Below are 26933 nucleotides of genomic sequence, written 5' to 3' on the forward strand. Positions count from 1 at the left end.
ATAACAGTAAAGGCATAACAATCATTTCCAAACCATGAAATCTTTGAGATCTCTTAGAGCCACAATTACAAAAAATATATAATGTGACTCATTAGAAACACATATATAAGACACTTTATAAGTGTGTCCCGAGGAACACTCCGGTATAAAACATCAGAAAATATAAAAAGAAGTATTTTGCTTATAAAAAAGAAAATACTGGAGAGATATCAAATGCAGACATTTTAACATTAAAAACAAAAACACATACAACAAAAAACTGGTACAGTACAAAAATGGGCCACCAGCTACAAAAACTTTCTCCTGCAAGTAGTTAACTGAAAGGTTTTTTTCCGTTGAAAACACAGATATGGCATCCACCGAGTGTTGTCCTGTCGCGTCTTCTTTATATTATTGCCAAGAAGCTGCAACTGAATAAAGCTGTGCTTCAACCTTATGGCTTTCGGCCTATAGTATCAGATATTAAACTGCATTTGGCCTTCAACTTTGGTTACGGCCTACTAACGGTGTCTGCCCCTCCCTGGTGTTGTCCTCAACTGAATAAAGCTGTGCTTCAACCTTCTGTTCCAAATTACGATTTTTAAAAATGAAATTGGCTGTTCCGGCCTACTAAAGGTGTCTGCCCCTGCCTGTTGTTGTCCTCAACTGAATAAAGCTGAGCTTCTACCTTCTGCCTCTTATTAACTGCTGTTTTTTAAAAAAATTGGCTGTTCCGGCCTACTAAAGGTGTCTGCCCCTGCCTGGTGTTGTCCTCAACTGAATAAAGCTGAGCTTCTACCTTCTGCCTCTTATTAACTGCTGTTTTTTTAAAACATTGGCTGTTCCGGCCTACTAAAAGTGTCTGCCCCTGCCTGGTGTTGTCCTCAACTGAATAAAGCTGAGCTTCTACCTTCTGCCTCTTATTAACTGCTGTTTTTTTTTTTAAATTGGCTGTTCCGGCCTACTAAAGGTGTCTGCCCCTGCCTGGTGTTGTCCTCAACTGAATAAAGCTGAGCTTCTACCTTCTGCCTCTTATTAACTGCTGCTTTTTTAAAAAATTGGCTGTTCCGGCCTACTAAAGGTGTCTGCCCCTGCCTGGTATTGTCCTCAACTGAATAAAGCTGTGCTTCAACCTTCTGTTCCAAATTACGATTTTTTAAAATGAAATTGGCTGTTCCGGCCTACTAAAGGTGTCTGCCCCTGCCTGGTGTTGTCCTCAACTGAATAAAGCTGAGCTTCTACCTTCTGCCTCTTATTAACTGCTGTTTTTTTAAAAAATTGTCTGTTCCGGCCTACTAAAGGTGTCCGCCCCTGCCTGGTGTTGTCCTCAACTGAATAAAGCTGAGCTTCTACCTTCTGCCTCTTATTAACTGCTGTTTTTTAAAAAAATTGGCTGTTCCGGCCTACTAAAGGTGTCTGCCCCTGCCTGGTGTTGTCCTCAACTGAATAAAGCTGTGCTTCAACCTTCTGTTCCAAATTTCGATTTTTAAAAATGAAATTGGCTGTTCCGGCCTACTAAAGGTGTCTGCCCCTGCCTGGTGTTGTCCTCAACTGAATAAAGCTGAGCTTCTACCTTCTGCCTCTTATTAACTGCTGTTTTTTTAAAACATTGGCTGTTCCGGCCTACTAAAAGTGTCTGCCCCTGCCTGGTGTTGTCCTCAACTGAATAAAGCTGAGCTTCTACCTTCTGCCTCTTATTAACTGCTGTTTTTTTTTAAACATTGGCTGTTCCGGCCTACTAAAGGTGTCTGCCCCTGCCTGGTGTTGTCCTCAACTGAATAAAGCTGAGCTTCTACCTTCTGCCTCTTATTAACTGCTGTTTTTTTTAAAAATTGGCTGTTCCGGCCTACTAAAGGTGTCTGCCCCTGCCTGGTGTTGTCCTCAACTGAATAAAGCTGTGCTTCAACCTTCTGTTCCAAATTACGATTTTTAAAAATGAAATTGGATGTTCTGGCCTACTAAAGGTGTCTGCCCCTGCCTGGTGTTGTCCTCAACTGAATAAAGCTGAGCTTCTACCTTCTGCCTCTTATTAACTGCTGTTTATTTAAAACATTGGCTGTTCCGGCCTACTAAAGGTGTCTGCCCCTGCCTGGTGTTGTCCTCAACTGAATAAAGCAGTGCTTCAACCTTCTGTTCCAAATTACGATTTTTAAAAATGAAATTGGCTGTTCCGGCCTACTAAAGGTGTCTGCCCCTGCCTGGTGTTGTCCTCAACTGAATAAAGCTGAGCTTTTACCTTCTGCCTCTTATTAACTGCTGTTTTTTAAAAAAATTGGCTGTTCCGGCCTACTAAAGGTGTCTGCCCCTGCCTGGTGTTGTCCTCAACTGAATAAAGCTGTGCTTCAACCTTCTGTTCCAAATTACGATTTTTAAAAATGAATTTGGCTGTTCTGGCCTACTAAAGGTGTCTGCCCCTGCGTGGTGTTGTCCTCAACTGAATAAAGCTATGCTTCTACCTTCTGCCTCTTATTAACTGCTGTTTTTTTAAAACATTGGCTGTTCCGGCCTACTAAAGGTGTCTGCCCCTGCCTGGTGTTGTCCTCAACTGAATAAAGCTGAGCTTCTACCTTCTGCCTCTTATTAACTGCTGTTTTTTTTTTAAATTGGCTGTTCCGGCCTACTAAAGGTATCTGCCCCTGCCTGGTGTTGTCCTCAACTGAATAAAGCTGTGCTTCAACCTTCTGTTCCAAATTACGATTTTTAAAAATGAATTTGGCTGTTCCGGCCTACTAAAGGTGTCTGCCCCTGCCTGGTGTTGTCCTCAACTGAATAAAGCTGAGCTTCTACCTTCTGCCTCTTATTAACTGCTGTTTTTTTAAAAAATTGGCTGTTCCGGCCTACTAAAGGTGTCTGCCCCTGCCTGGTGTTGTCCTCAACTGAATAAAGCTGAGCTTCTACCTTCTGCCTCTTATTAACTGCTGTTTTTTTAAAAAAATTGGCTGTTCCGGCCTACTAAAAGTGTCTGCCCCTGCCTGGTGTTGTCCTCAACTGAATAAAGCTGAGCTTCTACCTTCTGCCTCTTATTAACTGCTGTTTTTTAAAAAAATTGGCTGTTCCGGCCTACTAAAGGTGTCTGCCCCTGCCTGGTGTTGTCCTCAACTGAATAAAGCTGAGCTTCTACCTTCTGCCTCTTACTAACTGCTGTTTTTTTTTTAAATTGGCTGTTCCAGCCTACTAAAGGTGTCTGCCCCTGCCTGGTGTTGTCCTCAACAGAATAAAGCTGTGCTTCAACCTTCTGTTCCAAATTACGATTTTTAAAAATGAAATTGGCTGTTCCGGCCTACTAAAGGTGTCTGCCCCTGCCTGGTGTTGTCCTCAACTGAATAAAGCTGAGCTTCTACCTTCTGCCTCTTATTAACTGCTGTTTTTTAAAAAAATTGGCTGTTCTGGCCTACTAAAGGTGTCTGCCCCTGCCTGGTGTTGTCCTCAACAGAATAAAGCTGTGCTTCAACCTTCTGTTCCAAATTACGATTTTTAAAAATGAAATTGGCTGTTCCGGCCTACTAAAGGTGTCTGCCCCTGCCTGGTGTTGTCCTCAACTGAATAAAGCTGAGCTTCTACCTTCTGCCTCTTATTAACTGCTGTTTTTTAAAAAAATTGGCTGTTCTGGCCTACTAAAGGTGTCTGCCCCTGCCTGGTGTTGTCCTCAACAGAATAAAGCTGTGCTTCAACCTTCTGTTCCAAATTACGATTTTTAAAAATGAAATTGGCTGTTCCGGCCTACTAAAGGTGTCTGCCCCTGCCTGGTGTTGTCCTCAACTGAATAAAGCTGAGCTTCTACCTTCTGCCTCTTATTAACTGCTGTTTTTTTTAAAAATTGGCTGTTCCGGCCTACTAAAGGTGTCTGCCCCTGCCTGGTGTTGTCCTCAACTGAATAAAGCTGAGCTTCTACCTTCTGCCTCTTATTAACTGCTGTTTTTTTAAAAAATTGGCTGCTCCGGCCTACTAAAGGTGTCTGCCCCTGCCTGGTGTTGTCCTCAACTGAATAAAGCTGAGCTTCTACCTTCTGCCTCTTATTAACTGCTGTTTTTTTAAAACATTGGCTGTTCCGGCCTACTAAAAGTGTCTGCCCCTGCCTGGTGTTGTCCTCAACTGAATAAAGCTGAGCTTCTACCTTCTGCCTCTTATTAACTGCTGTTTTTTTTAAACATTGGCTGTTCCGGCCTACTAAAGGTGTCTGCCCCTGCCTGGTGTTGTCCTCAACTGAATAAAGCTGAGCTTCTACCTTCTGCCTCTTATTAACTGCTGTTTTTTTTTAAAAATGGCTGTTCCGGCCTACTAAAGGTGTCTGCCCCTGCCTGGTGTTGTCCTCAACTGAATAAAGCTGTGCTTCAACCTTCTGTTCCAAATTACGATTTTTAAAAATGAAATTGGCTGTTCCGGCCTACTAAAGGTGTCTGCCCCTGCCTGGTGTTGTCCTCAACTGAATAAAGCTGAGCTTCTACCTTCTGCCTCTTATTAACTGCTGTTTTTTAAAAAAATTGGCTGTTCCGGCCTACTAAAGGTGTCTGCCCCTGCCTGGTGTTGTCCTCAACTGAATAAAGCTGAGCTTCTACCTTCTGCCTCTTATTAACTGCTGTTTTTTTAAAAAATTGGCTGTTCCGGCCTACTAAAGGTGTCTGCCCCTGCCTGGTGTTGTCCTCAACTGAATAAAGCTGAGCTTCTACCTTCTGCCTCTTATTAACTGCTGTTTTTTAAAAAAATTGGCTGTTCCGGCCTACAAAAGGTGTCTGCCCCTGCCTGGTGTTGTCCTCAACTGAATAAAGCTGAGCTTCTACCTTCTGCCTCTTATTAACTGCTGTTTTTTTAAAAAAATGGCTGTTCCGGCCTACTAAAGGTGTCTGCCCCTGCCTGGTGTTGTCCTCAACTGAATAAAGCTGAGCTTCTACCTTCTGCCTCTTATTAACTGCTGTTTTTTTAAAAAATTGGCTGTTCCGGCCTACAAAAGGTGTCTGCCCCTGCCTGGTGTTGTCCTCAACTGAATAAAGCTGAGCTTCTACCTTCTGCCTCTTATTAACTGCTGTTTTTTTAAAACATTGGCTGCTCCGGCCTACTAAAAGTGTCTGCCCCTGCCTGGTGTTGTCCTCAACTGAATAAAGCTGAGCTTCTACCTTCTGCCTCTTATTAACTGCTGCTTTTTTAAAAAATTGGCTGTTCCGGCCTACTAAAGGTGTCTGCCCCTGCCTGGTATTGTCCTCAACTGAATAAAGCTGTGCTTCAACCTTCTGTTCCAAATTACGATTTTTTAAAATGAAATTGGCTGTTCCGGCCTACTAAAGGTGTCTACCCCTGCCTGGTGTTGTCCTCAACTGAATAAAGCTGAGCTTCTACCTTCTGCCTCTTATTAACTGCTGTTTTTTTAAAAAATTGGCTGTTCCGGCCTACTAAAGGTGTCCGCCCCTGACTGGTGTTGTCCTCAACTGAATAAAGCTGAGCTTCTACCTTCTGCCTCTTATTAACTGCTGTTTTTTTAAAAAATTGGCTGTTCCGGCCTACTAAAGGTGTCTGCCCCTGCCTGGTGTTGTCCTCAACTGAATAAAGCTGAGCTTCTACCTTCTGCCTCTTATTAACTGCTGTTTTTTTAAAAAATTGGCTGTTCCGGCCTATTAAAGGTGTCTGCCCCTGCCTGGTGTTGTCCTCAACTGAATAAAGCTGAGCTTCTACCTTCTGCCTCTTATTAACTGCTGTTTTTTTAAAAAATTGGCTGTTCCGGCCTTCTAAAGGTGTCTGCCCCTGCCTGGTGTTGTCCTCAACTGAATAAAGCTGTGCTTCAACCTTCTGTTCCAAATTTCGATTTTTAAAAATGAAATTGGCTGTTCCGGCCTACTAAAGGTGTCTGCCCCTGCCTGGTGTTGTCCTCAACTGAATAAAGCTGAGCTTCTACCTTCTGCCTCTTATTAACTGCTGTTTTTTTAAAACATTGGCTGTTCCGGCCTACTAAAAGTGTCTGCCCCTGCCTGGTGTTGTCCTCAACTGAATAAAGCTGAGCTTCTACCTTCTGCCTCTTATTAACTGCTGTTTTTTTTTAAACATTGGCTGTTCCGGCCTACTAAAGGTGTCTGCCCCTGCCTGGTGTTGTCCTCAACTGAATAAAGCTGAGCTTCTACCTTCTGCCTCTTATTAACTGCTGTTTTTTTAAAAAAATTGGCTGTTCCGGCCTACTAAAGGTGTCTGCCCCTGCCTGGTGTTGTCCTCAACTGAATAAAGCTGAGCTTCTACCTTCTGCCTCTTATTAACTGCTGTTTTTTTAAAAAATTGGCTGTTCCGGCCTACTAAAGGTGTCTGCCCCTGCCTGGTGTTGTCCTCAACTGAATAAAGCTGTGCTTCAACCTTCTGTTCCAAATTACGATTTTTAAAAATGAAATTGGATGTTCTGGCCTACTAAAGGTGTCTGCCCCTGCCTGGTGTTGTCCTCAACTGAATAAAGCTGAGCTTCTACCTTCTGCCTCTTATTAACTGCTGTTTATTTAAAACATTGGCTGTTCCGGCCTACTAAAGGTGTCTGCCCCTGCCTGGTGTTGTCCTCAACTGAATAAAGCTATGCTTCTACCTTCTGCCTCTTATTAACTGCTGTTTTTTTAAAACATTGGCTGTTCCGGCCTACTAAAGGTGTCTGCCCCTGCCTGGTGTTGTCCTCAACTGAATAAAGCTGAGCTTCTACCTTCTGCCTCTTATTAACTGCTGTTTTTTTTTTAAATTGGCTGTTCCGGCCTACTAAAGTTATCTGCCCCTGCCTGGTGTTGTCCTCAACTGAATAAAGCTGTGCTTCAACCTTCTGTTCCAAATTACGATTTTTAAAAATGAATTTGGCTGTTCCGGCCTACTAAAGGTGTCTGCCCCTGCCTGGTGTTGTCCTCAACTGAATAAAGCTGAGCTTCTACCTTCTGCCTCTTATTAACTGCTGTTTTTTTTTTAAATTGGCTGTTCCGGCCTACTAAAGGTATCTGCCCCTGCCTGGTGTTGTCCTCAACTGAATAAAGCTGTGCTTCAACCTTCTGTTCCAAATTACGATTTTTAAAAATGAATTTGGCTGTTCCGGCCTACTAAAGGTGTCTGCCCCTGCCTGGTGTTGTCCTCAACTGAATAAAGCTGAGCTTCTACCTTCTGCCTCTTATTAACTGTTGTTTTTTTTTAAAAATTGGCTGTTCCGGCCTACTAAAGGTGTCTGCCCCTGCCTGGTGTTGTCCTCAACTGAATAAAGCTGAGCTTCTACCTTCTGCCTCTTACTAACTGCTGTTTTTTTTTTAAATTGGCTGTTCCAGCCTACTAAAGGTGTCTGCCCCTGCCTGGTGTTGTCCTCAACTGAATAAAGCTGTGCTTCAACCTTCTGTTCCAAATTACGATTTTTAAAAATGAAATTGGCTGTTCCGGCCTACTAAAGGTGTCTGCCCCTGCCTGGTGTTGTCCTCAACTGAATAAAGCTGAGCTTCTACCTTCTGCCTCTTATTAACTGCTGTTTTTTAAAAAAATTGGCTGTTCCGGCCTACTAAAGGTGTCTGCCCCTGCCTGGTGTTGTCCTCAACTGAATAAAGCTGAGCTTCTACCTTCTGCCTCTTATTAACTGCTGTTTTTTTTAAAAAATTGGCTGTTCCGGCCTACTAAAAGTGTCTGCCCCTGCCTGGTGTTGTCCTCAACTGAATAAAGCTGAGCTTCTACCTTCTGCCCCTTATTAACTGCTGTTTTTTTAAAAAATTGGCTGTTCCGGCCTACTAAAGGTGTCTGCCCCTGCCTGGTGTTGTCCTCAACTGAATAAAGCTGTGCTTCAACCTTCTGTTCCAAATTACGATTTTTAAAAATGAAATTGGCTGTTCCGGCCTACTAAAGGTGTCTGCCCCTGCCTGGTGTTGTCCTCAACTGAATAAAGCTGAGCTTCTACCTTCTGCCTCTTATTAACTGCTGTTTTTTAAAAAAATTGGCTGTTCCGGCCTACTAAAGGTGTCTGCCCCTGCCTGGTGTTGTCCTCAACTGAATAAAGCTGAGCTTCTACCTTCTGCCTCTTATTAACTGCTGTTTTTTAAAAAAATTGGCTGTTCCGGCCTACTAAAGGTGTCTGCCCCTGCCTGGTGTTGTCCTCAACTGAATAAAGCTGAGCTTCTACCTTCTGCCTCTTATTAACTGCTGTTTTTTTAAAAAATTGGCTGTTCCGGCCTCCTAAAAGTGTCTGCCCCTGCCTGGTGTTGTCCTCAACTGAATAAAGCTGAGCTTCTACCTTCTGCCTCTTATTAACTGCTGTTTTTTTAAAAAATTGGCTGTTCCGGCCTACTAAAGGTGTCTGCCCCTGCCTGGTGTTGTCCTCAACTGAATAAAGCTGTGCTTCAACCTTCTGTTCCAAATTACGATTTTTAAAAATGAAATTGGCTGTTCCGGCCTACTAAAGGTGTCTGCCCCTGCCTGGTGTTGTCCTCAACTGAATAAAGCTGAGCTTCTGCCTTCTTCCTCTTATTAACTGCTGTTTTTTTAAAAAATTGGCTGTTCCGGCCTACTAAAGGTGTCTGCCCCTGCCTGGTGTTGTCCTCAACTGAATAAAGCTGAGCTTCTACCTTCTGCGTCTTATTAACTGCTGTTTTTTTAAAAAATTGGCTGTTCCGGCCTACTAAAGGTGTCTGCCCCTGCCTGGTGTTGTCCTCAACTGAATAAAGCTGAGCTTCTACCTTCTGCCTCTTATTAACTGCTGTTTTTTAAAAAAAATTGGCTGTTCCGGCCTACTAAAGGTGTCTGCCCCTGCCTGGTGTTGTCCTCAACTGAATAAAGCTGAGCTTCTACCTTCTGCCTCTTATTAACTGCTGTTTTTTAAAAAAATTGGCTGTTCCGGCCTACTAAAGGTGTCTGCCCCTGCCTGGTGTTGTCCTCAACTGAATAAAGCTGTGCTTCAACCTTCTGTTCCAAATTACGATTTTTAAAAATGAAATTGGCTGTTCCGGCCTACTAAAGGTGTCTGCCCCTGCCTGGTGTTGTCCTCAACTGAATAAAGCTGAGCTTCTACCTTCTGCCTCTTATTAACTGCTGTTTTTTAAAAAAATTGGCTGTTCCGGCCTACTAAAGGTGTCTGCCCCTGCCTGGTGTTGTCCTCAACTGAATAAAGCTGAGCTTCTACCTTCTGCCTCTTATTAACTGCTGTTTTTTAAAAAAATTGGCTGTTCCGGCCTACTAAAGGTGTCTGCCCCTGCCTGGTGTTGTCCTCAACTGAATAAAGCTGTGCTTCAACCTTCTGTTCCAAATTACGATTTTTAAAAATGAAATTGGCTGTTCCGGCCTACTAAAGGTGTCTGCCCCTGCCTGGTGTTGTCCTCAACTGAATAAAGCTGAGCTTCTACCTTCTGCCTCTTATTAACTGCTGTTTTTTTAAAAAATTGGCTGTTCCGGCCTACTAAAGGTGTCTGCCCCTGCCTGGTGTTGTCCTCAACTGAATAAAGCTGAGCTTCTACCTTCTGCCTCTTATTAACTGCTGATTTTTTAAAAAATTGGCTGTTCCGGCCTACTAAAGGTGTCTGCCCCTGCCTGGTGTTGTCCTCAACTGAATAAAGCTGAGCTTCTACCTTCTGCCTCTTGTTAACTGCTGTTTTTTTAAAAAATTGGCTGTTCCGGCCTACTAAAAGTGTCTGCCCCTGCCTGGTGTTGTCCTCAACTGAATAAAGCTGAGCTTCTACCTTCTGCCTCTTATTAACTGCTGTTTTTTTTTTTAAATTGGCTGTTCCGGCCTACTAAAGGTGTCTGCCCCTGCCTGGTGTTGTCCTCAACTGAATAAAGCTGTGCTTCAACCTTCTGTTCCAAATTACGATTTTTAAAAATGAAATTGGCTGTTCCGGCCTACTAAAGGTGTCTGCCCCTGCCTGGTGTTGTCCTCAACTGAATAAAGCTGAGCTTCTACCTTCTGCCTCTTATTAACTGCTGTTTTTTTAAAAAATTGGCTGTTCCGGCCTACTAAAGGTGTCTGCCCCTGCCTGGTGTTGTCCTCAACTGAATAAAGCTGAGCTTCTACCTTCTGCCTCTTATTAACTGCTGTTTTTTTAAAAAAATTGGCTGTTCCGGCCTACTAAAGGTGTCTGCCCCTGCCTGGTGTTGTCCTCAACTGAATAAAGCTGAGCTTCCACCTTCTGCCTCTTATTAACTGCTGTTTTTTAAAAAAATTGGCTGTTCCGGCCTACTAAAGGTGTCTGCCCCTGCCTGGTGTTGTCCTCAACTGAATAAAGCTGATCTTCTACCTTCTGCCTCTTATTAACTGCTGTTTTTTGAAAAAATTGGCTGTTCCGGCCTACTAAAGGTGTCTGCCCCTGCCTGGTGTTGTCCTCAACTGAATAAAGCTGTGCTTCAACCTTCTGTTCCAAATTACGATTTTTAAAAATGAAATTGGCTGTTCCGGCCTACTAAAGGTGTCTGCCCCTGCCTGGTGTTGTCCTCAACTGAATAAAGCTGAGCTTCTACCTTCTGCCTCTTATTAACTGCTGTTTTTTTAAAAAATTGGCTGTTCCGGCCTACTAAAGGTGTCTGCCCCTGCCTGGTGTTGTCCTCAACTGAATAAAGCTGAGCTTCTACCTTCTGCCTCTTATTAACTGCTGTTTTTTTAAAAAATTGGCTGTTCCGGCCTACTAAAGGTGTCTGCCCCTGCCTGGTGTTGTCCTCAACTGAATAAAGCTGTGCTTCAACCTTCTGTTCCAAATTACGATTTTTAAAAATGAAATTGGCTGTTCCGGCCTACTAAAGGTGTCTGCCCCTGCCTGGTGTTGTCCTCAACTGAATAAAGCTGAGCTTCTACCTTCTGCCTCTTATTAACTGCTGTTTTTTTTTTAAATTGGCTGTTCCGGCCTACTAAAGGTGTCTGCCCCTGCCTGGTGTTGTCCTCAACTGAATAAAGCTGAGCTTCTCCCTTCTGCCTCTTATTAACTGCTGTTTTTTAAAAAAATTGGCTGTTCCGGCCTACTAAAGGTGTCTGCCCCTGCCTGGTGTTGTCCTCAACTGAATAAAGCTGAGCTTCTACCTTCTGCCTCTTATTAACTGCTGTTTTTTAAAAAAATTGGCTGTTCCGGCCTACTAAAGGTGTCTGCCCTGCCTGGTGTTGTCCTCAACTGAATAAAGCTGAGCTTCTACCTTCTGCCTCTTATTAACTGCTGTTTTTTTAAAAAATTGGCTGTTCCGGCCTACTAAAGGTGTCTGCCCCTGCCTGGTGTTGTCCTCAACTGAATAAAGCTGAGCTTCTACCTTCTGCCTCTTATTAACTGCTGATTTTTTAAAAAATTGGCTGTTCCGGCCTACTAAAGGTGTCTGCCCCTGCCTGGTGTTGTCCTCAACTGAATAAAGCTGAGCTTCTACCTTCTGCCTCTTGTTAACTGCTGTTTTTTTAAAAAATTGGCTGTTCCGGCCTACTAAAAGTGTCTGCCCCTGCCTGGTGTTGTCCTCAACTGAATAAAGCTGAGCTTCTACCTTCTGCCTCTTATTATCTGCTGTTTTTTTAAAAAAAATTGGCTGTTCTGGCCTACTAAAGGTGTCTGCCCCTGCCTGGTGTTGTCCTCAACTGAATAAAGCTGTGCTTCAACCTTCTGTTCCAAATTACGATTTTTAAAAATGAAATTGGCTGTTCCGGCCTACTAAAGGTGTCTGCCCCTGCCTGGTGTTGTCCTCAACTGAATAAAGCTGAGCTTCTACCTTCTGCCTCTTATTAACTGCTGTTTTTTTTAAAAAATTGGCTGTTCCGGCCTACTAAAGGTGTCTGCCCCTGCCTGGTGTTGTCCTCAACTGAATAAAGCTGAGCTTCTACCTTCTGCCTCTTATTAACTGCTGTTTTTTTAAAAAAATTGGCTGTTCCGGCCTACTAAAGGTGTCTGCCCCTGCCTGGTGTTGTCCTCAACTGAATAAAGCTGAGCTTCCACCTTCTGCCTCTTATTAACTGCTGTTTTTTAAAAAAATTGGCTGTTCCGGCCTACTAAAGGTGTCTGCCCCTGCCTGGTGTTGTCCTCAACTGAATAAAGCTGAGCTTCTACCTTCTGCCTCTTATTAACTGCTGTTTTTTAAAAAAATTGGCTGTTCCGGCCTACTAAAGGTGTCTGCCCCTGCCTGGTGTTGTCCTCAACTGAATAAAGCTGTGCTTCAACCTTCTGTTCCAAATTACGATTTTTAAAAATGAAATTGGCTGTTCCGGCCTACTAAAGGTGTCTGCCCCTGCCTGGTGTTGTCCTCAACTGAATAAAGCTGAGCTTCTACCTTCTGCCTCTTATTAACTGCTGTTTTTTAAAAAAATTGGCTGTTCCGGCCTACTAAAGGTGTCTGCCCCTGCCTGGTGTTGTCCTCAACTGAATAAAGCTGTGCTTCAACCTTCTGTTCCAAATTACGATTTTTAAAAATGAAATTGGCTGTTCCGGCCTACTAAAGGTGTCTGCCCCTGCCTGGTGTTGTCCTCAACTGAATAAAGCTGAGCTTCTACCTTCTGCCTCTTATTAACTGCTGTTTTTTTAAAAAATTGGCTGTTCCGGCCTACTAAAGGTGTCTGCCCCTGCCTGGTGTTGTCCTCAACTGAATAAAGCTGAGCTTCTACCTTCTGCCTCTTATTAACTGCTGTTTTTTTTAAAAATTGGCTGTTCCGGCCTACTAAAGGTGTCTGCCCCTGCCTGGTGTTGTCCTCAACTGAATAAAGCTGTGCTTCAACCTTCTGTTCCAAATTACGATTTTTAAAAATGAAATTGGCTGTTCCGGCCTACTAAAGGTGTCTGCCCCTGCCTGGTGTTGTCCTCAACTGAATAAAGCTGAGCTTCTACCTTCTGCCTCTTATTAACTGCTGTTTTTTAAAAAAATTGGCTGTTCCGGCCTACTAAAGGTGTCTGCCCCTGCCTGGTGTTGTCCTCAACTGAATAAAGCTGTGCTTCAACCTTCTGTTCCAAATTACGATTTTTAAAAATGAAATTGGCTGTTCCGGCCTACTAAAGGTGTCTGCCCCTGCCTGGTGTTGTCCTCAACTGAATAAAGCTGAGCTTCTACCTTCTGCCTCTTATTAACTGCTGTTTTTTTAAAAAATTGGCTGTTCCGGCTTACTAAAGGTGTCTGCCGCTGCCTGGTGTTGTCCTCAACTGAATAAAGCTGAGCTTCTACCTTCTGCCTCTTATTAACTGCTGTTTTTTAAAAAAATTGGCTGTTCCGGCCTACTAAAGGTGTCTGCCCCTGCCTGGTGTTGTCCTCAACTGAATAAAGCTGAGCTTCTACCTTCTGCCTCTTATTAACTGCTGTTTTTTAAAAAAATTGGCTGTTCCGGCCTACTAAAGGTGTCTGCCCCTGCCTGGTGTTGTCCTCAACTGAATAAAGCTGAGCTTCTACCTTCTGCCTCTTATTAACTGCTGTTTTTTAAAAAAATTGGCTGTTCCGGCCTACTAAAAGTGTCTGCCCCTGCCTGGTGTTGTCCTCAACTGAATAAAGCTGAGCTTCTACCTTCTGCCTCTTAATAACTGCTGTTTTTTTAAAAAATTGGCTGTTCCGGCCTACTAAAGGTGTCTGCCCCTGCCTGGTGTTGTCCTCAACTGAATAAAGCTGAGCTTCTACCTTCTGCCTCTTATTAACTGCTGATTTTTTTAAAAATTGGCTGTTCCGGCCTACTAAAGGTGTCTGCCCCTGCCTGGTGTTGTCCTCAACTGAATAAAGCTGAGCTTCTACCTTCTGCCTCTTGTTAACTGCTGTTTTTTTAAAAAATTGGCTGTTCCGGCCTACTAAAAGTGTCTGCCCCTGCCTGGTGTTGTCCTCAACTGAATAAAGCTGAGCTTCTACCTTCTGCCTCTTATTAACTGCTGTTTTTTTAAAAAAATTGGCTGTTCCGGCCTACTAAAGGTGTCTGCCCCTGCCTGGTGTTGTCCTCAACTGAATAAAGCTGTGCTTCAACCTTCTGTTCCAAATTACGATTTTTAAAAATGAAATTGGCTGTTCCGGCCTACTAAAGGTGTCTGCCCCTGCCTGGTGTTGTCCTCAACTGAATAAAGCTGAGCTTCTACCTTCTGCCTCTTATTAACTGCTGTTTTTTTAAAAAATTGGCTGTTCCGGCCTACTAAAGGTGTCTGCCCCTGCCTGGTGTTGTCCTCAACTGAATAAAGCTGAGCTTCCACCTTCTGCCTCTTATTAACTGCTGTTTTTTAAAAAAATTGGCTGTTCCGGCCTACTAAAGGTGTCTGCCCCTGCCTGGTGTTGTCCTCAACTGAATAAAGCTGAGCTTCTACCTTCTGCCTCTTATTAACTGCTGTTTTTTAAAAAAATTGGCTGTTCCGTCCTACTAAAGGTGTCTGCCCCTGCCTGGTGTTGTCCTCAACTGAATAAAGCTGTGCTTCAACCTTCTGTTCCAAATTACGATTTTTAAAAATGAAATTGGCTGTTCCGGCCTACTAAAGGTGTCTGCCCCTGCCTGGTGTTGTCCTCAACTGAATAAAGCTGAGCTTCTACCTTCTGCCTCTTATTAACTGCTGTTTTTTAAAAAAATTGGCTGTTCCGGCCTACTAAAGGTGTCTGCCCCTGCCTGGTGTTGTCCTCAACTGAATAAAGCTGAGCTTCTACCTTCTGCCTCTTATTAACTGCTGTTTTTTTAAAAAATTGGCTGTTCCGGCCTACTAAAAGTGTCTGCCCCTGCCTGGTGTTGTCCTCAACTGAATAAAGCTGAGCTTCTACCTTCTGCCTCTTATTAACTGCTGTTTTTTTAAAAAATTGGCTGTTCCGGCCTACTAAAGGTGTCTGCCCCTGCCTGGTGTTGTCCTCAACTGAATAAAGCTGTGCTTCAACCTTCTGTTCCAAATTACGATTTTTAAAAATAAAATTGGCTGTTCCGGCCTACTAAAGGTGTCTGCCCCTGCCTGGTGTTGTCCTCAACTGAATAAAGCTGAGCTTCTACCTTCTGCCTCTTATTAACTGCTGTTTTTTTAAAAAATTGGCTGTTCCGGCCTACTAAAGGCGTCTGCCCCTGCCTGGTGTTGTCCTCAACTGAATAAAGCTGAGCTTCTACCTTCTGCCTCTTATTAACTGCTGTTTTTTTAAAAAATTGGCTGTTCCGGCCTACTAAAGGTGTCTGCCCCTGCCTGGTGTTGTCCTCAACTGAATAAAGCTGAGCTTCTCCCTTCTGCCTCTTATTAACTGCTGTTTTTTAAAAAAATTGGCTGTTCCGGCCTACTAAAGGTGTCTGCCCCTGCCTGGTGTTGTCCTCAACTGAATAAAGCTGAGCTTCTACCTTCTGCTTCTTATTAACTGCTGTTTTTTAAAAAAATTGGCTGCTCCGGCCTACTAAAGGTGTCTGCCCCTGCCTGGTGTTGTCCTCAACTGAATAAAGCTGAGCTTCTACCTTCTGCCTCTTATTAACTGCTGTTTTTTTAAAAAATTGGCTGTTCCGGCCTACTAAAGGTGTCTGCCCCTGCCTGGTGTTGTCCTCAACTGAATAAAGCTGAGCTTCTACCTTCTGCCTCTTATTAACTGCTGTTTTTTAAAAAAAATTGGCTGTTCCGGCCTACTAAAGGTGTCTGCCCCTGCCTGGTGTTGTCCTCAACTGAATAAAGCTGAGCTTCTACCTTCTGCCTCTTATTAACTGCTGTTTTTTTTAAAAATTGGCTGTTCCGGCCTACTAAAAGTGTCTGCCCCTGCCTGGTGTTGTCCTCAACTGAATAAAGCTGAGCTTCTACCTTCTGCCTCTTATTAACTGCTGTTTTTTTAAAAAATTGGCTGTTCCGGCCTACTAAAGGTGTCTGCCCCTGCCTGGTGTTGTCCTCAACTGAATAAAGCTGTGCTTCAACCTTCTGTTCCAAATTACGATTTTTAAAAATGAAATTGGCTGTTCCGGCCTACTAAAGGTGTCTGCCCCTGCCTGGTGTTGTCCTCAACTGAATAAAGCTGAGCTTCTACCTTCTGCCTCTTATTAACTGCTGTTTTTTTAAAAAATTGGCTGTTCTGGCCTTCTAAAGGTGTCTGCCCCTGCCTGGTGTTGTCCTCAACTGAATAAAGCTGAGCTTCTACCTTCTGCCTCTTATTAACTGCTGTTTTTTTAAAAAATTGGCTGTTCCGGCCTACTAAAGGTGTCTGCCCCTGCCTGGTGTTGTCCTCAACTGAATAAAGCTGAGCTTCTACCTTCTGTCTCTTATTAACTGCTGTTTTTTAAAAAAAATTGGCTGTTCCGGCCTACTAAAGGTGTCTGCCCCTGCCTGGTGTTGTCCTCAACTGAATAAAGCTGAGCTTCTACCTTCTGCCTCTTATTAACTGCTGTTTTTTAAAAAAATTGGCTGTTCCGGCCTACTAAAGGTGTCTGCCCCTGCCTGGTGTTGTCCTCAACTGAATAAAGCTGTGCTTCAACCTTCTGTTCCAAATTACGATTTTTAAAAATGAAATTGGCTGTTCCGGCCTACTAAAGGTGTCTGCCCCTGCCTGGTGTTGTCCTCAACTGAATAAAGCTGAGCTTCTACCTTCTGCCTCTTATTAACTGCTGTTTTTTTTAAAAATTGGCTGTTCCGGCCTACTAAAAGTGTCTGCCCCTGCCTGGTGTTGTCCTCAACTGAATAAAGCTGAGCTTCTACCTTCTGCCTCTTATTAACTGCTGTTTTTTTTAAAAATTGGCTGTTCCGGCCTACTAAAGGTGTCTGCCCCTGCCTGGTGTTGTCCTCAACTGAATAAAGCTGTGCTTCAACCTTCTGTTCCAAATTACGATTTTTAAAAATGAAATTGGCTGTTCCGGCCTACTAAAGGTGTCTGCCCCTGCCTGGTGTTGTCCTCAACTGAATAAAGCTGAGCTTCTACCTTCTGCCTCTTATTAACTGCTGTTTTTTTAAAAAATTGGCTGTTCTGGCCTTCTAAAGGTGTCTGCCCCTGCCTGGTGTTGTCCTCAACTGAATAAAGCTGAGCTTCTACCTTCTGCCTCTTATTAACTGCTGTTTTTTTAAAAAATTGGCTGTTCCGGCCTACTAAAGGTGTCTGCCCCTGCCTGGTGTTGTCCTCAACTGAATAAAGCTGAGCTTCTACCTTCTGTCTCTTATTAACTGCTGTTTTTTAAAAAAAATTGGCTGTTCCGGCCTACTAAAGGTGTCTGCCCCTGCCTGGTGTTGTCCTCAACTGAATAAAGCTGAGCTTCTACCTTCTGCCTCTTATTAACTGCTGTTTTTTAAAAAAATTGGCTGTTCCGGCCTACTAAAGGTGTCTGCCCCTGCCTGGTGTTGTCCTCAACTGAATAAAGCTGTGCTTCAACCTTCTGTTCCAAATTACGATTTTTAAAAATGAAATTGGCTGTTCCGGCCTACTAAAGGTGTCTGCCCCTGCCTGGTGTTGTCCTCAACTGAATAAAGCTGAGCTTCTACCTTCTGCCTCTTATTAACTGCTGTTTTTTTAAAAAATTGGCTGTTCCGGCCTACTAAAGGTGTCTGCCCCTGCCTGGTGTTGTCCTCAACTAAATAAAGCTGAGCTTCTACCTTCTGCCTCTTATTAACTGCTGTTTTTTTTAAAAATTGGCTGTTCCGGCCTACTAAAAGTGTCTGCCCCTGCCTGGTGTTGTCCTCAACTGAATAAAGCTGAGCTTCTACCTTCTGCCTCTTATTAACTGCTGTTTTTTTAAAAAATTGGCTGTTCCGGCCTACTAAAGGTGTCTGCCCCTGCCTGGTGTTGTCCTCAACTGAATAAAGCTGTGCTTCAACCTTCTGTTCCAAATTACGATTTTTAAAAATGAAATTGGCTGTTCCGGCCTACTTAAGGTGTCTGCCCCTGCCTGGTGTTGTCCTCAACTGAATAAAGCTGAGCTTCTACCTTCTGCCTCTTATTAACTGCTGTTTTTTTAAAAAATTGGCTGTTCCGGCCTACTAAAGGTGTCTGCCCCTGCCTGGTGTTGTCCTCAACTGAATAAAGCTGTGCTTCAACCTTCTGTTCCAAATTACGATTTTTAAAAATGAAATTGGCTGTTCCGGCCTACTAAAGGTGTCTGCCCCTGCCTGGTGTTGTCCTCAACTGAATAAAGCTGTGCTTCAACCTTCTGTTCCAAATTACGATTTTTAAAAATGAAATTGGCTGTTCCGGCCTACTAAAGGTGTCTGCCCCTGCCTGGTGTTGTCCTCAACTGAATAAAGCTGAGCTTCTACCTTCTGCCTCTTATTAACTGCTGTTTTTTTAAAAAATTGGCTGTTCCGGCCTACTAAAGGTGTCTGCCCCTGCCTGGTGTTGTCCTCAACTGAATAAAGCTGTGCTTCAACCTTCTGTTCCAAATTACGATTTTTAAAAATGAAATTGGCTGTTCCGGCCTACTAAAGGTGTCTGCCCCTGCCTGGTGTTGTCCTCAACTGAATAAAGCTGAGCTTCTACCTTCTGCCTCTTATTAACTGCTGTTTTTTAAAAAAATTGGCTGTTACGGCCTACTAAAGGTGTCTGCCCCTGCCTGGTGTTGTCCTCAACTGATTAAAGCTGTGCTTCAACCTTCTGTTCCAAATTACGATTTTTAAAAATGAAATTGGCTGTTCCGGCCTACTAAAGGTGTCTGCCCCTGCCTGGTGTTGTCCTCAACTGAATAAAGCTGAGCTTCTACCTTCTGCCTCTTATTAACTGCTGTTTTTTTTAAAAACATTGGCTGTTCCGGCCTACTAAAGGTGTCTGCCCCTGCCTGGTGTTGTCCTCAACTGAATAAAGCTGAGCTTCTACCTTCTGCCTCTTATTAACTGCTGTTTTTTTTAAAACATTGGCTGTTCCGGCCTACTAAAGGTGTCTGCCCTTGCCTGGTGTTGTCCTCAACTGAATAAAGCAGTGCTTCAACCTTCTGTTCCAAATTACGATTTTTAAAAATGAATTTGGCTGTTCCGGCCTACTAAAGGTGTCTGCCCCTGCCTGGTGTTGTCCTCAACTGAATAAAGCTGAGCTTCTACCTTCTGCCTCTTATTAACTGCTGTTTTTTTAAAAAATTGGCTATTCCGGCCTACTAAAGGTGTCTGCCCCTGCCTGGTGTTGTCTGTCATGAATCCCCAATGGCTAGGGATAGCACAGGACAAGCAAAGTATAACAAAATATCGGACGAGCTCTAGGGTGATGGAACCTGGGCTGACCGCTGCCCTACGCCTGACAAACGCAACTAGAGATAGCCAGGGAGCGTGCCTACGTTGGTTCTAGACGCCACGCACCAGCCTAAGAGCTAACTAGTACTGCAGAGAAAACAAGACCTCACTTGCCTCCAGAGGAATTAACCCCAAAGGTATAGTTGCCCCCCACATGTATTGACGGTGAAATGAGAGGAAGGCACACACATAGAGATGATGTATATAGCTTTAGCAAATAGAGGCCCGCTGAAAACTAGAAAGCAGAATGATACAAAAGGGGACTGAGCGGTCAGCAAAAAACCCTAATCAAAAAAACCATCCTGAGATTACAAGAACCCATGTGCCAACTCATGGCACATGGGGAGAACCTCAGTCCACTAGAGCAACCAGCTAGCATAGAGACATTCTAAGCAAGCTGGACCAAAAACCAAACAACTGAAAATCAGCACTTAGCTTATCCTGAAAGATCTGGGAGCAGGTAGGCAGGAACCAAACAGAGCACATCTGAACACATTGATAGCCGGCAAGGGAAATGACAGAAAGGCCAGGTAAAATAGGAAACACCCAGCCTCTGATGGATAGGTGGAAACCAAAGGCCGCAACCCACCAAAGTCACCCAGTACCAGCAGTAACCACCAGAGGGAGCCCACCAACAGAATCCACAACAGTACCCCCCCCTTGAGGAGGGGTCACCGAACCCTCACGAGAACCCCCAGGGCGATCAGGGTGAGCTCTATGGAAGGCGCGGACCAAATCAGTCGCGTGAACATTGGAGGCGACCACCCAGGAATTATCCTCCTGACCATAACCCTTCCACTTAACCAAATACTGGAGTTTGCGTCTGGAAACACGAGAATCCAAGATCTTTTCAACAACATACTCCAATTCTCCCTCCACCAGCACCGGAGCAGGAGGCTCGACCGAAGGAACAACGGGTACCTCATACCTCCGCAACAACGACCGATGGAACACATTATGAATAGCAAACGATGCTGGGAGATCCAAACGAAAAGATACAGGGTTAAGAATCTCCGAGATCCTATAAGGACCGATGAACCGAGGCTTGAACTTAGGAGAAGAGACCTTCATAGGGACAAAACGAGAAGACAACCACACCAAGTCCCCAACAAGAAGTCGGGGACCCACGCGGCGACGGCGATTAGCAAACTGCTGAGTCTTCTCCTGAGATAACTTCAAATTGTCCACCACCTGATTCCAAATCTGATGTAGCCTGTCCACCACCACGTCTACTCCAGGACAATCCGAAGATTCCCCCTGACCAGAGGAAAAACGAGGATGAAACCCCGAATTACAAAAAAAAGGAGAAACCAACGTGGCAGAACTAGCCCGATTATTAAGAGCAAATTCGGCCAGTGGCAAAAAAGCAACCCAGTCATCCTGATCAGCAGAAACAAAACACCTCAAATAAGTTTCCAAGGTCTGATTAGTTCGCTCCGTCTGGCCATTCGTCTGAGGATGGAATGCAGACGAGAAAGACAAATCAATGCCCATCTTGGCACAAAACGTCCGCCAAAATCTAGACACAAACTGGGATCCCCTGTCAGAAACGATATTCTCCGGAATCCCATGCAAACGAACCACGTTCTGAAAAAACAAAGGAACCAACTCAGAGGAGGAGGGTAACTTAGGCAAGGGCACCAAATGAACCATCTTAGAAAAGCGGTCACACACAACCCAGATAACGGACATTTTCTGTGAAACCGGGAGATCAGAAATAAAATCCATGGAAATGTGCGTCCAAGGCCTCTTTGGGATGGGCAAAGATAACAACAACCCACTAGCCCGTGAACAGCAAGGCTTAGCTCGAGCACACACTTCACAAGACTGCACAAAGGTACGCACTTCCCTAGACAAGGAAGGCCACCAAAAAGACCTGGCCACCAAATCTCTTGTACCAAATATTCCAGGATGACCAGCCAACACAGAAGAATGGACCTCGGAGATGACTCTACTGGTCCAATCATCCGGAACAAACAGTCTTTCTGGTGGACATCGATCCGGTTTATCCACCTGAAACTCCTGCAATGCGCGTCGCAAGTCTGGGGATACGGCGGACAATATTACCCCATCCCTAAGGATACCAGCAGGCCCAGTGTCTCCAGGAGAATCAGGCACAAAACTCCTGGAAAGAGCATCTGCCTTCACATTCTTTGAACCTGGCAGGTATGAAACCACGAAATTGAAACGAGAAAAAAATAATGACCAACGAGCCTGTCTAGGATTCAAACGCCTGGCAGACTCAAGGTAAATGAGATTCTTGTGATCAGTCAAGACCACCACACGATGTCTAGCACCCTCAAGCCAATGACGCCACTCCTCAAATGCCCACTTCATGGCCAAAAGCTCCCGATTACCCACATCATAATTGCGCTCGGCGGGCGAGAATTTTCTAGAGAAGAAAGCACATGGCTTCGTCACCGAGCCATTAGAACTTCTCTGTGACAAAACCGCCCCCGCTCCAATCTCGGAAGCATCAACCTCCACCTGAAAAGGAAGTGACACATCTGGTTGACACAACACAGGAGCAGAAGAAAACCGGCGCTTAAGTTCCCGAAAGGCCCCCACGGCCGCAGGAGACCAATCAGCAACATCAGCACCCTTTTTAGTCAAATCAGTCAAAGGTTTAACAATACTGGAAAAATTAGCAATGAACCGACGATAAAAATTAGCAAACCCCAAGAACTTCTGAAGGCTCTTAACAGATGTAGGTTGTGTCCAGTCACAAATAGCCTGAACCTTAACGGGATCCATCTCAATAGTAGAAGGAGGAAAAATGTACCCCAAAAAAGAAATCTTCTGGACTCCGAAGAGACACTTTGAGCCCTTCACAAACAGAGAATTGGCCCGCAAAACCTGAAACACCTTCCTGACCTGTAGAACATGAGACTCCCAGTCATCAGAAAACACCAAAATATCATCCAAATACACAATCATAAACTTATCCAGATATTCACGGAAAATATTGTGCATAAAGGACTGAAAGACTGACGGAGCATTGGAGAGTCCAAAAGGCATTACCAAATACTCAAAATGGCCCTCAGGCGTATTAAATGCGGTTTTGCACTCATCACCCTGTTTTATCCGCACCAGATTATACGCACCACGAAGATCTATTTTAGTGAACCACCTAGCCCCCTTAATGCGAGCAAACAAATCAGTAAATAATGGCAATGGATACTGGTATTTGACTGTAATCTTATTCAGAAGGCGATAATCTATACAAGGCCTCAGGGAACCATCTTTTTTGCCACGAAAAAAAACCCTGCTCCCAGAGGGGACGAAGATGGACGAATATGTCCCTTTTCCAAGGACTCCTTAATATAATTCCGCATAGCAGTATGCTCTGGCAGTGACAGATTAAATAAACGACCCTTAGGGAACTTACTGCCAGGAATCAATTCTATAGCACAGTCACACTCTCTATGAGGAGGGAGCGAATTGAGCTTAGGCTCCTCAAAAACATCCTTATAATCTGACAAAAATGCAGGGATCTCCGAAGGAGTCGATGAAGCGATTGAAATCGGAGGTGCATCATCATGAACCCCCTGACATCCCCAGCTTAGCACAGACATTGTTTTCCAGTCCAGGACAGGATTATGAGTTTGTAACTATGGCAGACCAAGCACTAGTACATCATGTAAATTATACAGTACAAGGAAGCGAATCACCTCCTGATGAACGGGAGTCATGCGCATGGTCACTTGTGTCCAATACTGCGGTTTATTCATAGCCAGTGGTGTAGAATCAATTCCCTTCAGAGGAATAGGAACTTCCAGAGGCTCTAGACTAAAACCGCAGCGTTTAGCAAATGACCAATCCATAAGACTCAGGGCAGCGCCTGAATCCACATAGGCATCGACGGAAATGGAAGACAGTGAAAAAAATCAGAGTCACAGACAAAATGAACTTAGACTGCAGAGTATCAATGGCAAAAGATTTATCAACCCTTTTTGTGCGTTTAGAGCATGCTGATATAACATGAGCTGAATCACCACAATAAAAACACAAACCATTTTTCCGCCTATAATTTTGCCGTTCACTTCTGGACTGAATTCTATCACATTGCATAGTCTCAGGTGCCTGTTCAGAAGACACCGCCAACTGGTGCACGGGTTTGCGCTCCCGTAAACGCCGATCAATCTGAATGGCCATAGCCATAGACTCATTCAGACCTGTAGGCGCAGGGAACCCCACCATAATATCCTTAATGGCCTCAGAAAGACCATTTCTGAAGTTTGCAGCCAGGGCGCACTCATTCCACTGAATAAGCACCGACCATTTCCGAAATTTCTGACAATATATTTCCGCTTCATCATGCCCCTGAGAGAGGGCTAATAAAGCCTTTTCAGCCTGAATCTCTAGGTTAGGTTCCTCATAGAGCAATCCCAATGCCAGAAAAAACGCATCCACACTGAGCAACGCAGGATCCCCTGGTGCCAATGCAAATGCCCAATTCTGAGGGTCGCCCCGTAGGAACGATATAACAATCTTGACCTGTTGAGCAGGGTCTCCAGAGGAGCGAGATTTCAAAGAGAGAAACAATTTACAATTGTTCCTGAAATTCAGGAAGGTAGATCTATCTCCAGAAAAAAACTCTGGAATAGGAATTCTAGGTTCAGACATGGGAGTGTGAACAACGAAATCCTGTATGTTTTGAACCTTTGCCGCGAGATTACTCAGGCTGGAAGCCAAACTCTGGACATCCATGATAAACAGCTAAGATCAGAGCCATTCAAGGGTTAAGAGGAGGTAAGAAGCAGCTAGACAGCAATTAAGGGCTAGGCAGCAAAACTCTGAAGGAAAAAAAAAAAAATTTTCCTTGAACACTTCTTTTCCTCCTGCTTCAGCCCAAACAATTAACACTTTGTGGGCCGGCTATACTGTCATGAATCCCCAATGGCTAGGGATAGCACAGGACAAGCAAAGTATAACAAAATATTGGACGAGCTCTAGGGTGATGGAACCTGGGCTGACCGCTGCCCTACGCCTGACAAACGCAACTAGAGATAGCCAGGGAGCGTGCCTACGTTGGTTCTAGACGCCACGCACCAGCCTAAGAGCTAACTAGTACTGCAGAGAAAACAAGACCTCACTTGCCTCCAGAGGAATTAACCCCAAAGGTATAGTTGCCCCCCACATGTATTGACGGTGAAATGAGAGGAAGGCACACACATAGAGATGATGTATATAGCTTTAGCAAATAGAGGCCCGCTGAAAACTAGAAAGCAGAATGATACAAAAGGGGACTGAGCGGTCAGCAAAAAACCCTAATCAAAAAAACCATCCTGAGATTACAAGAACCCATGTGCCAACTCATGGCACATGGGGAGAACCTCAGTCCACTAGAGCAACCAGCTAGCATAGAGACATTCTAAGCAAGCTGGACCAAAAACCAAACAACTGAAAATCAGCACTTAGCTTATCCTGAAAGATCTGGGAGCAGGTAGGCAGGAACCAAACAGAGCACATCTGAACACATTGATAGCCGGCAAGGGAAATGACAGAAAGGCCAGGTAAAATAGGAAACACCCAGCCTCTGATGGACAGGTGGAAACCAAAGGCCGCAACCCACCAAAGTCACCCAGTACCAGCAGTAACCACCAGAGGGAGCCCACCAACAGAATCCACAACAGTTGTCCTCAATTGAATAAAGCTGAGCTTCTACCTTCTGCCTCTTATTAACTGCTGTTTTTTTTTAAAAATTGGCTGTTCCGGCCTACTAAATGTGTCTGCCCCTGCCTGGTGTTGTCCTCAACTGAATAAAGCTGAGCTTCTACCTTCTGCCTCTTATTAACTGCTGTTTTTTTAAAAAATTGGCTGTTCCGGCCTACTAAAGGTGTCTGCCCCTGCCTGGTGTTGTCCTTAACTGAATAAAGCTGAGCTTCTACCTTCTGCCTCTTATTAACTGCTGTTTTTTTAAAAAATTGGCTGTTCCGGCCTACTAAAGGTGTCTGCCCCTGCCTGGTGTTGTCCTCAACTGAATAAAGCTGTGCTTCAACCTTCTGTTCCAAATTACGATTTTTAAAAATGAAATTGGCTTTTCCGGCCTACTAAAAGTGTCTGCCCCTGCCTGGTGTTGTCCTCAACTGAATAAAGCTGAGCTTCTACCTTCTGCCTCTTATTAACTGCTGTTTTTTTAAAAAATTGGCTGTTCCGGCCTACTAAAGGTGTCTGCCCCTGCCTGGTGTTGTCCTCAACTGAATAAAGCTGAGCTTCTACCTTCTGCCTCTTATTAACTGCTGTTTATTTAAAACATTGGCTGTTCCGGCCTACTAAAGGTGTCTGCCCCGCCTGGTGTTGTCCTCAACTGAATAAAGCAGTGCTTCAACCTTCTGTTCCAAATTACGATTTTTAAAAATGAAATTGGCTGTTCCGGCCTACTAAAGGTGTCTGCCCCTGCCTGGTGTTGTCCTCAACTGAATAAAGCTGAGCTTCTACCTTCTGCCTCTTATTAACTGCTGTTTATTTAAAACATTGGCTGTTCCGGCCTACTAAAGGTGTCTGCCCCTGCCTGGTGTTGTCCTCAACTGAATAAAGCAGTGCTTCAACCTTCTGTTCCAAATTACGATTTTTAAAAATGAATTTGGCTGTTCCGGCCTACTAAAGGTGTCTGCCCCTGCGTGGTGTTGTCCTCAACTGAATAAAGCTATGCTTCTACCTTCTGCCTCTTATTAACTGCTGTTTTTTTTTAAACATTGGCTGTTCCGGCCTACTAAAGGTGTCTGCCCCTGCCTGGTGTTGTCCTCAACTGAATAAAGCTGAGCTTCTACCTTCTGCCTCTTATTAACTGCTGTTTTTTTTTAAAATTGGCTGTTCCGGCCTACTAAAGGTGTCTGCCCCTGCCTGGTGTTGTCCTCAACTGAATAAAGCTGAGCTTCTACCTTCTGCCTCTTATTAACTGCTGTTTTTTTAAAAAATTGGCTGTTCCGGCCTACTAAAGGTGTCTGCCCCTGCCTGGTGTTGTCCTCAACTGAATAAAGCTGTGCTTCAACCTTCTGTTCCAAATTACGATTTTTAAAAATGAAATTGGCTGTTCCGGCCTACTAAAGGTGTCTGCCCCTGCCTGGTGTTGTCCTCAACTGAATAAAGCTATGCTTCTACCTTCTGCCTCTTATTAACTGCTGTTTTTTTAAAACATTGGCTGTTCCGGCCTACTAAAGGTGTCTGCCCCTGCCTGGTGTTGTCCTCAACTGAATAAAGCTGAGCTTCTACCTTCTGCCTCTTATTAACTGCTGTTTTTTTAAAAAATTGGCTGTCCTGGCCTACTAAAGGTGTCTGCCCCTGCCTGGTGTTGTCCTCAACTGAATAAAGCTGAGCTTCTACCTTCTGCCTCTTATTAACTGCTGTTTTTTTAAAAAATTGGCTGTTCCGGCCTACTAAAGGTGTCTGCCCCTGCCTGGTGTTGTCCTCAACTGAATAAAGCTGAGCTTCTACCTTTTGCCTCTTATTAACTGCTGTTTTTTTAAAAAATTGGCTGTTCCGGCCTACTAAAAATGTCTGCCCATGCCTGGTGTTGTCCTGAACTGAATAAAGCTGAGCTTCTACCTTCTGCCTCTTATTAACTGCTGTTTTTTAAAAAATTGGCTGTTCCGGCCTACTAACGGTGTCTGCCCCTCCCTGGTGTTGTCCTCAACTGAACAAAGCTGAGCTTCCACATTCTGGCTTTCGGCCTATACTATCAGATATTAATCTGCATTTGGCCTACTAGTGTGGTTAGGCCCTTGAAACAGTGTCTGCTGCTCTTGGGTTTGCTACTCCACTGAACAAAGCAATGCCGCCTGTTTAGTCCTGTTACCAATTTTGAACTGCATTTAGCCTACTTTATTCTTTGGCCCTATATCTGTTTCCTCCTCATCCTGCCCATTGCCCAGCCACTGCTAGATGAGTCTGCTGGTACATTGACCTAGACCACTACATTCCCCTTGTACTCTACAC

This window comes from Ranitomeya variabilis, chromosome 6 (genome assembly GCF_051348905.1).
Source record: "Ranitomeya variabilis isolate aRanVar5 chromosome 6, aRanVar5.hap1, whole genome shotgun sequence".
Lineage (NCBI taxonomy): Eukaryota > Metazoa > Chordata > Amphibia > Anura > Dendrobatidae > Ranitomeya > Ranitomeya variabilis.